We start from the raw sequence: 11,598 nt of genomic DNA, 5'->3' as shown, positions 1-11,598 counted from the left end.
CATAAGAGTGGAAACGCTTGCTGTAATCATTTTTTCTTCAGAAACAGTGGACACTCTCTACCGTGCGGATCCTCCTCAATGGTCGTCGGGAACCATGCTACCCACTTTCGCCAACGTGTGGGACAACCAGCACGGGGTCCACTAGCCATGCACTAAATTACTCCGTACCAGAGTTCACAACTTCACGATAGACTACACCGGTCGAAGCACCGCAGTAATGTCCAATGAGCCATCAAATCACAAAACCCCCACCTTTCCAACAGTAAGTTGGATGAACAAAGCAACCATCATTTCACTCTTCTCCCTCATCTTCCTCTCTTGAATAAAACCCCAACTCGCTTCTCCTCATCTTGTTCCTCATTTCTTCAAGAAAAACCCAACACGTTTCTGCCATTGTTCTTCTCTCCCAAAGAAGGAAAGGTGAGTGCATCAACGGTGTTGCTTCTGACCAAGGCCCGGTCTTGCAACCCCGTTACTGAGCCTATAACTCCCTCTCTGCTCTTCTTTTGGGTTTGTGATGATGGTCTCTTTTCTTTTATTTCTATTTGACAGTTTCTTGATGGGCCCCGGAGCACCGGCCGAAGTGATGTCTATGGCTCTGGCCAAAACCGTCGAGGCACAGGGTAGGAAGAAGCGCAAGCACCCCGCCGAGACTACCACAGACAAACTCAAGGCCATCGCCCTGTCCAAGCCCCCCCTCTCTAGGATCCCTCGTTAAGCCAGTCTAGGTAATATCTCTTCTTGTCGATGTTTTTGGCGATCATGATTGTGTTTTTTCATCTAACACGCAGTACTAGTACTAGTAGTACAACTTTCTGGGTGATCTTGCATGTGATTTTTGTGTGCCAAATGACGGTTCTGAATTGCTCTTTTGACCAAAACATGCGAGAGGTTGACATACATGTGATTATTGCACATAACACTGGTTTCTTATATATTACTTTTGACTACTTTATGAACATCAATGCTAGCTGTAGGAAATGCAAGATTTTAGCTCTCATGCCTTTGAAGAGAGTATAGTAGCCTCAGTAACTTGTGTTATGGATATTGCAAGTAATCCCTCTGCTCTCATGCCTTTGAAGACATGTTCTAGCGTCTTTGTTCACTCATTTCTATGCGTATATGTAGTCTTATATGGAGTAAAATATCGAAAATCATCTTATATTTCTGAACGGAGGTAGTAATAAAATATTTGGTTTCTGCTTGAATTAGAACCAGTCCATGGTGGAGATGAAGTTCTCACAATCATGTGGTGTGAACTGGAAGACCTGAGGACGAGTTCTACTACTAAACTATCCAACTGTTGTGTCCTTGTCGCCACATGTCGTGAACAATTATTTTCCTGTAGCATTATTGTCAGGCGTGTTCTCGAGGGTCTTCACCACAACAATTTCCTAGCTGTGCCTTCGATTACGAAGGGTGTGGTTCTTGTAAAGCTTCCCGACAAATCTGATGCAGACTGTCTTCATCATCATTTTATGAGTGGAAAGACCACTCTGTTAGGTTCTCCAAGGTTGACGAGATGGCGATGGTGCCGGTAGACATCTCTCACGAACTCCATGGCCTAGTCAGTTATGTGGGGTACATCCCGTAGGTCGGTGGCAAGAAATATTATGCAGATTTTAATTAGTGCAACTTTGCTTATCTGTAGCAAGTATTATTGTTCAGTACTTGATTTGTGTGTGTGCACCCCGTATTGTTTAGTACTGCCGCTTTTGTTGTGTGGTGAGTCCTGAGAACAATCTATGTTAATGCCTGTCCACTCAATTCAGTCTGTATACTTTGAAGTATCCAAATCGTCTTTTTTGTGTGGACGGTTTATCAATTATGGTTACACTCCAATATCTGTATGCATTGAAGGGTTTATCGCACCCACCAGGATTTCCAGTCCCATGGATGTTCGCTCAATATGAGTTGTCACGACCTCTAGACTGTCATGCTTGTGGGAGTAAGTGGGGGCCCTGCATGCCACCCGTAATTGGACGATCAATCTTCAATTTAGAACTTGAACATAGTGATTTCCTCGTAAGGATTCACTCATGTCACATCAAGTAAATCTTATTGATTTACTGTCATGTTTTCTTACTTTTGCTGCAATTTTACAGTGCAGGTTTTTTCATGTTACATTCATTACAGAATAAACCGTTTGGTTTGCTCTATGATGGTTATTTTTGCAGGTTTCACGTCTTATGTCATGTCAGTAACGAAGGCACTGTCCATCACTTATATTACCGGACACAATTGGATCAGTCTGTTTTCTGAGTACAATCTGAAGCCCTATGATGAACTGCAGTTTGTTTTAACAAACACGCCACAATTATTCCTTCTCGCATTTAAAAGAAGTGAAGAAAAAGACTGGATCAAGGTCACGGAGCCTAGTGAAGTTAGAAAGCCGAAGTATGAACTCATAGCAGACCAGAGACGATCGCTGCTGTCTTGCACATCGGTACCACCTTCAGCTTCGGATCGAGCACCAACACCTGCTCCGAGGGCACTGGCTCTAGCACTTACAATGGCAGCAGCTCAGTCTGATCCACCAGAGGATTGGGCACCGACCGCGTCAGCGGATCAGGCTGATCTACCAGAGGATCAGGCACCTGCTCCGACACCAGCACCAGCTCCACAAGGAGCACCATCTCCAGCAGCAGCGGCGGCACTACCAGTCGCATCGGCACAGGCACCAGCAATGGCTTCGGCACCTGCATCAACAATAGAAGTTGCACTTGCATCTACTCCGGCCCGTGCAGCGGCAACGGAACTAGCACTTGCACCGGCAATAGAGTGGGCTGCAATTCACACTGCATATACCAAAGTCCTTACAAAAACCGACATCTCCACCTTCTTGGTAAGCATTGGCAGCCCAAGTTCTTCGTTCTTTTTTCTTTCCATGTTTTTCACATGATTCACTGTGTTGATCTAATTGTTTGTGTATGTCTTCTTGTTTCAAACAGAGAATTCCTAGAGAAACGAGGGAGTTGTTCAATAATTCGGGCGACCGTGGGCAAGTTTCTCTTACCATGGGCAGCCTTGGTGTGAATGAACCTGCTCAATATACTGTAAGTACAAAGGATGGTCGCAAGATGACTGATGCTAAAGGATGGTCAAGGTTCAAAACTCTATCAAATCTTGCGGTATGGGATGATGTCAAAATTGAACTTTCTCGGCAAGGAGAGCTGGTCCTAATAAACTTTGAAATTCTTCAGTAGCAGCACGCAACTGCCGAACCGATCTATCCTCCAAGAGCTTTTAATGTAATAATATGGCATGGTGAAACAAGTGTCCTGTGTGTATAAGTAGTACGATAGTATTATTTATTACATAGGATATCGTGAAAGAATTGCAACTTTGATTGTTGGTTAGGAACTGTCGTTCGATTTCATTCTAGCACCTGATGTGCTTTATTTATTTTTCTATATTCGCCTTGCGACACCATCTAAAACCAGCGCCGTACCGATCGCTTGCAATATGAGATGCGCTGAGTTAGAACACATGGGCCCCCAAACTTGCAGGCCCACCGGCCTGTGGCCCAAAGTCCAGAACCGCTAGCCTATCTAAGTATTATATTCTCATATGAACCCCCATATTATGTTATATATATTCCCATTGATTTTTCTTATCTATAAAGTTGTGATATAAAAGATTTTTATATTTCTTTACAGAGGGAGTATCTCTCTATCCAAAATATATTTATGTGTAACTAGTTACTCCTGCCTTTCTACTTCCTTTCGCTAATATACAAGGCATCCGACAACGGGGTCCACGTGCCATGCACCAAATTAGAGTGACCAACTGCACGGTAGACTTAACCCGGTCGTAGTGCCACAGTAATGCCCAATGAGCCGTCAAATCACAAAACCCCCTACCTTTCCAGCAGTAGCAGTAAGCTGGATGGGCGAAGCAACAATATTTCACTGGGCCTGAATCCCCTCCTCCCTCATCCCCTTGTTCAGAGAAAACCACCTCTCGGTGATTGCGTAGGGTTTTCTCATGGAGATCCAGTACAAATTCTTCATCCATCCCCTATTAATCCTAGTCCCTTGGTCGCGGGTAATCCTATGATGGTTGCCGCAACCTACTGAATCTAGTGTGTTTCATTTGCAGTGCCCAAAGTGCGAGAACCATACAGGTTTCTGCACCCTCGGGGAGACGCCACACTTGTTCCTTCTCATCCTAACACAGGATTTTAAAACGCTCACAGTATGTTCCTAGAATCCTCTTTTCTATCCGGGAGGGTGGGGTTTTTTGAACATGCTGTCGCCTAATTTGGAAATTTGGATTGCTATATTTGGATAAAAGGTACTAGTACCATGGTCAACACTGACGTGAAAGAGGGAATTATTTCTAGATTTGGATAGCGAATACATTGTGTTCTCATATTATTTTTCCTGCAGTGCATTCCTTGCTTTGCCAGAACACATGTACTCAAGATGGTCGGCCTTGCCATAATAGAATGCACCAGTTTAATTGTCACATTGAAGACAAACCATGGATATAAGTTCCAAGTTGGGTTCAAGAACCAAGAAGATTGTTGCTTTTTTTATGGCCAAACTTGGATAAACTTGCTCATGTGTTACAGACTGAAAGTTGGCGCACGAATGTTGATGGAAATAGCAGAAGCTAGTCTCATCTTCACTGTGATCTTCCACCCCCAACGTCGTTCCAGTAGTTCATCCATGTTAGTTTTGTATCTGGTTCTTGCATGCTGCCTCGATTACTTCTTAATCCACCTATTCTGTCTAACTAATCACAATTTGACTTTAGAAGTAGCAATGATTTGTGATTCCCTTCTCTCACGAAGATGCTACTTCTAACTAATATTTCTTATAATTGGTGGCACGTGTAGGTTATTTAAAAGTTCAACACACTACTCTCTTGTTATTCTATAAGAACTCGACTGTTACTGATGGCACTGAAGTTGACTGGGACGACATCCACCAGTTCCTACACTTTATTGATCGTCTTGAGGTCCTTGTGGGGCGTTTCAGTGGTGGAAGGCCACGTAGGATATGTGTGCCACTGGTGCACATGTTGAACAGGTCCAACTGTGTCAAGAAACTTATGGTACGAGCTTTTTTCTGTTATATATATTGTTCATTAACTCTTGCTTATACACAGTTTTATAGCTGTGACCTTCTTGAAACAGAAACCGCCCAGTTCTATTGTTCCTATACAGATGCCTGACCATGGTCGGGTCAGACTTGCGCTTGGTCACAACATGATGTTTATGTCGACCTACTCCATTTCCCTTGGAGGTGAAAAGATACTTATTCATGGATGGTCTCAAATAATGAAGGTCCGTCCATCTTGGAGAATAGGACAGAAGGTTATGCTCATGCTTTTCCATTGCTCAAAGCAAATATCCTGTTTATTGACCACATTGTGAGATCAAGCCGCTTTTAGAAGGTTGTGGATGAGCGGGGTGGCGCCTAGGCCTTGTCCTGGGGCTTGGTGGCCTCACCCTTGGTTAACTGTAGGCAAAGTAGCACTGTTCGAGGCGTGCTTTGTACGGTTGAACCTGTATAAGTACTCATATTACTTTCGGCTATGGTTGTTAAGTGCCCCTGCTGGTTTCAGTTAAGGAAGTTAAGTTCTCCTGCTGCTTTTACAGTCTGTCGTGTTTCTTCAGTCTCGTCTTCCTCCAACCGCCAAAACGAAACCAACGCCGGTGGGGCCGCCTGCTTCCGCCTCCCACGGCTGGCTGCGCCTCAGCGCACGCATCACCGCCCCATCGTCTCCTAAATCGTCAACACCGACGTCCGAGGCCTCGCCGTCGTCCTCCGCGCGCTTTGGTGCGCTCGCCGCGGCGCCGCCCTCTCGCATTGTCAACATGGTCAACAAACAAGAGGAATCTGGAGAGGACTGTACGTGGAGAGGATGACAGTAGGGACCCACCATGTCCATGGCCGTACGCAAGCAAGTCCCTCATTTTTTGTTATATACTCCATTGTGAGCGTGTAGAAAAAGAAAAGGCTTCCTCCTAGAGGTTTGTTGACATCTGGGACCCATGACATTGTTAGCGTATAGTCAATAGACAAGAGAACAGTACAAGACCGGCTGACACCTGGGACATAGCTGCTTGAGCAATATTTTTTTGTTATTGTTGAGACAGAGCAGGGTTTCAACTGGGCTGTGGGTCGTCTAGCCCAGGCTTGTATTTTACGTTCACCACATGACTAGCCCGGCTATTTTTCTTTGTGAAAATGGCTAGCCCAGTTTATTTTTTCTAAAGAATACCCAATCCAGGCCTACTTATTTTCTCCGCCCTGCTAGGCTGCAACTCTTTCAAGACGGCTGCAACTCTTAAAAGTAATATGAAATGGGCTGTAAATATAAAAACACATGACACATTGGCAATTACTTTCAAGTTTCTATTTTTTTTCACATTTCCAGATTCCAATTTCACCGGGCTTTAACCTAATTTAAATATATCTTCAAAGTACTTTAAATGTGGCTCAATATTTCAGTATTAAAAATGGTTTGGACCCCACCGAAATATGCGAAATTTCGTTTAAAATTTTAACCCTGGCCCCAGCCAACAAAAAAATGGACTACAATAAATTGCATAAGAAGTTGCAATGAGCTGTAAATTATAAAAAAAATAGGGAATGGGCTGACTTGTGGGCCTATTAAGTTGACGCGTAAGCAAGAATTTTTTACTTATTATATACATCAACAAACGATTCTAGTAGACCTGACCGTTGGATGTCAATCCAACGACCGTCGTGCTTCTTCAGTACCTGATCTTCTTGCTCCAGCCGCTAAATCCAACGCTGGCGGGACCGCCTGCTCCCGCCTCCAGTGGCCAGCTGTGCTGCCACGCAGGCCTCACGGTGTCCTACTACTCCCACCGCTGGCCAGGCTATCCCTCTACTCACCCACATCCCTCCATTGTTGTGGCTTCGCCGCCTCCGGGTCATTCCCTTCCTGGGTCTCGTTGTTGTCCATCGCTTTGGTTTTCTCGGCACGGCGTGGTCAACGTTGTCAATAAATGACAACATCAAAAGAGGGATGTACATGGAGAGGATGATAGTTGGGACCCACATGGTCCATGGCCGCATGCAAGCAAGTACCTCCTTATTACGCGAAAATCATGAATCCTCCACATCACAGTTGGGACCCACCAGCTATATCTTGGCACAGAAGGAAGTGCCTCCTTATTAAGCGAAAAATAATGAGTGCTCCACATGACAACTAGGGCCCACCAGATTTGGAGGCTGACTTTTGGTCCTACTAAGTTGACACGTACGCAGGGCTTTCTCAACTTAGTCAACAAACGATTCTATCACCAGTGACCGTTGGATTGTTAACATCCAACGGTCATCCTGCTTCTTCAACCTCTAATTTTCTTGCTCGAGCCGCCCAAACCACCGCGTGCTCCTGCCTCCCGTGGACGACTGTGTTGTCGCGCAAGACTCACCACCCCTACTACTCCCACCGCTGGCAAGGCCATCCCTCTACTCACCCACAGCCCATGTAATTCTGCGGTGACGGCAACCTCACACCGTAGCCGAACCAGTCAACCCTCGTACTACCCTCCACGTGTTCCCAGGCTCCGCGTCGTTCCCTGCCTCACCGTCGTCCACTACCCGGGTGCTGTCCGTGCGACATGGTCAATGTGGTCAACCAACGACAGCCATCGGAAGAGGACTGTACGCGGTGAGGCTGACAGATGGACCCACCAGCTACATCTTCGCATGCAAGGAAGTGATTCCTTATTACGCGCAAAAAAGAATCCTCCCCCTGTTAGCTCAGACCCACTATCAATATCTTTGCACGCAAGTAAGTGCCTCCTTATCCACCCTGACAGCGGAGACCCACCCGGTCAAAGCGTACGTAGTGTTGTCATTCTGGTCGCAAACGTGTACGTATATACTGGTCCATCGTTCTTTCTGCCATGGTGAACCGTGGCCTAGTAAGGAGTGGTAGCTATTCAGGTAGTCCCGTCTATATCGTGTACACGTATGTACAACCACGCTACAAGAAAGTAAAAACAGCTACGTTCGTACATATGAGCGGGGTCTCGAACGCGTACAACGGCGACGTCCTGCTCATCGGCAGCCAACCGGATGGGTCGGAACGGAGAAACAACGTCGTGTTCATCGGGAGGCAACAGACTGGGTCAGAGTGCGTTGTGTTCATCGGGAGCCAACCGGATTGGACGGAACAGCCGAAACGGGGTCTGGCGTACCGCAATACGGAGGAAACGACCTTCTGTTTGACCGGGTATGGTCGAAACGGGATCCTATTTATCGAGAGGGGTCTGGCGTACCACAAAATGGAGGAAACAGACTTGTGTTCAAGCTCCTACGGTCAAAACGGGGTGCTGTCGATCGGAAGGGGTGTGGCGTGCCGCAAAATGGAGGAAACAGACTTGTGTTGGAGCGCCTACGGTCGAAACGGGGTCCTGTTCATCGGGAGGGGTGTGGCATACCGCAAAATGAGACTCCACCGGCTACTGTTCATCCACCGTCTACTGCCTCACTCCATCCTCCACGGGCTACTGTTCATCCAACGTCGACTTCCTGCATCCTCCACCTACTACTGTTCATCCACCGTCAACTTCCTCCTGCCTCCACCAGCTACTGTTCATCCACGGGATCCTATTCATCCAGCCTCCACTCGCTACTGTTCAACTAGCCCTCCACGGGGTCTTGTTCATCCACCCCCACCTCCTCGATCGGGGTCCTGTTCATCTAGCGACAATGACCTCTACTACCACGGGGTCCTGTTCATCCAACCACCATCAGGAACTGTTCATCCAACCCCCAACAACGGTCACTGTTCATCAAGAGGCAGCAGGTTCGATCGGCTTCAGTTAGTAGCACTAGCGAAGGAATCGCTTGGGTTTAGTTAACAGCCAAGGGATCGATCGCTCGGGTTCAGTAACGTAGCTAGTGCAATCGCTCGGGTTCAGTAAGTGAATGCCTCGCTCGGGTTCAGTTAGAGCCCAGCGCCTCGCACACGGGTGCGTATGTATACGAGAGAAACGCCCAAACCTCCGTGCATCGCTCCGCCCCGACCACCCACCGTAACCAGGAACTCCCTGATATTTTCCTAGCCCTCGCTTCTACCATGTTTTTTTTCCATCATGGACGGCCCAAAGAATGTCATGCAGGTGCGTCCACGGCCCGCCCAGGATGAAAAGCCCATTTTCTATCATGATTTTTTGGCATAGAAGTAGGAGCCCACCACATCTATGATGATACATGCTTTTGTCACAATTATCGTCATAGAAGTGCAGAAAAAAATCGTCCGGCCCAAAATGTCACGGATGTGCCTTTTTTGTAGTGATGTGGCCCCACATGTTAGGTTGACTCAGTCAACCTTGACTCTGTTAACCCGCTGACTGGGCAGTTGACAAGTCAAATGGCCCCACATGTCATACTCTCTCGCTATGTACCCACTAGGTACACATAGCCAGTAAATTACAGAAAAAGTTTAAAACTTTGAAAAACATATAAAGTAATCTGTAACTCCGATGAAAATTATATATATATATATATATATATGACGAATCCGATTATGCCATCCACATACCTATCACATGCCTCTAAAACTTCAAACATGGAACCTTCCCCTCCGAATGGTCTATGTGAGAACTGCCTAAATTAGGGAAAATATTCACATATATTTTCCTACTCCGTCTGTAAGGCGCAACACTGCATTAGGTCACCCCTAGCACAGCGTATTGCCATGTCATGCTTTGTGATGCATTTGATTGCTCTGTTATTTGTTTGTTTCCCCCTCCATTACTTCTTTTCGGTAGCCCCCGAGACCGCTGTTGATCTGCTGATCGACTACTTCACCGTCGAGGGTCAGTATCCATCTGCACAGCTTCCAGTCAAGCAAAACCCCCCTTGATTATTCCTATATCCCCCATTCCTTCTCTCTCATGCTTGCATTACATTTTGCTACTGTTGTTCGATAGCTCCTACTCTGATGCATAGCCTATTTTTGTAACCTGCTGTTGCTACTTTACCTGTTATCCTATATGCTAGTATAGGCTGGTTAGTGATCCATTAGCGGCCCCACATCCTTGCCCGTGTTGCCCTGCCTTGCTATTGGATGACTTGATCATCGTGATCGACGTGCAGAGACCGAACACACCACCAACACCCCTTAGTTGTATGACTCTGCATGGCTACTATCGGGTGTCGACGGTGATACCCCATATCCCACTTCCGATGATATCTTTGTATTGTAACACCTCGTGTGTGGTTTATCGAGGGTGATTCCTCACTCACCACCCCCGATGATGACTCTGTCGTGCAAAACCTCAAGTGTGAACCCGTCGAGGGTAATTCCTCCTAGTTCACCTTGACATTTTACCTCAGGTGTGATCCTATCGAGGGTGATTCCTCCAAGGTCACCTTGATGGTTACATCGAGTTGGAATCAATCGAGGGTGATTCCTCAAATTCCCCCTTGATGTTGTGGACACACAGATACCTTGACCTTCACCTTAGTCCTTTGTTGAAGTCGGGTCGACCCAAGGGATACCCCTGAGAGTTATTGAAGTCGGGTTGACCATGAGGGTACCCGTGAGATAATGATGCGGCACGACCAGGCAGGCAGAGACCGCCCTAGGAGAGGGATGGGCCTGGCCCTTGTCGTAAGTCCGTGAGACGGGGTGGCAGGAGCACCGATCGTCTCCGCGAGCTACTAATACATTAACGGTTTGGATATATGATCTGAGTAGGCCTCTGGTCTTTTCGCACTAACCACCACGCGGGATAAGTTGTAGGTACTCAGTGTCGTACATTTTCTTGAAAGCTCTGTCAGACGTCTAGTTTAGCACTGCGGCATGGCTGGGCCGACGCCATCTAGGATAGAGGTGGTTCCTGGGTCTGCCCTGCGTGCAACGGCCCTGAGTGCTTAGGGGTGAGCGGACAAACAACCCCGTCGGGCTTAGCATGTAGACCGGCGGGGACCTTTCTACAGACCCTAGGTAGGACTACGACGTGTTGATTATCCGAGGCCGGGCATTACCCGAAAAAGTGTGTCCGGCCAGAGGTAATCGAGCATGATGGGTAAGTTGCTGCACCCCTGCAGGGAAGCATATCTATTCGAATAGCCGTGTCCACGGTGACAGGACACTCGGAGTTGTATCCCAATGTACTGCAACTAGAATTGGATTCTTGTGTTACTAAACTAATATGATGGCTTCGGGATCGCTTTCTCACAGGGGAGTCGAGGAAGGATCCCTGTGCGTTACTAATATATATACTTGTTACTATATATTATATGTTACTCTACTCTCTTTTGTTGCTGCAAGACGCTGCAAGATGCTAGTCTTCGATAGGCTAGGCCTTCCCCTCTATTCTGGCAATTCTGCAGTATAGTCCACAGATACAACCCCTTCCCATAGAAACTGTTGCATACTTAGCATAGATCTGATGTATGTCTTGCGAGTACTTTGGATGAGTACTCACGGTTGCTTTGCTACCTTTTCCCCCTCTACCCGATAGCTGTGATCAGATGACGGAGCCCAGGAGCCAGCTGATCCCGCCAATGACTACTACTACCCCGATGGAGCCTAATACTATGTGGAGACCACCGATGATACGTCTCCACCGTATCTATAATTTTTGATTCTTCC

This window comes from Aegilops tauschii, chromosome 5, assembly GCF_002575655.3.
Source record: "Aegilops tauschii subsp. strangulata cultivar AL8/78 chromosome 5, Aet v6.0, whole genome shotgun sequence".
Lineage (NCBI taxonomy): Eukaryota > Viridiplantae > Streptophyta > Magnoliopsida > Poales > Poaceae > Aegilops > Aegilops tauschii.
This window is presented reverse-complemented; position numbering follows the sequence as displayed.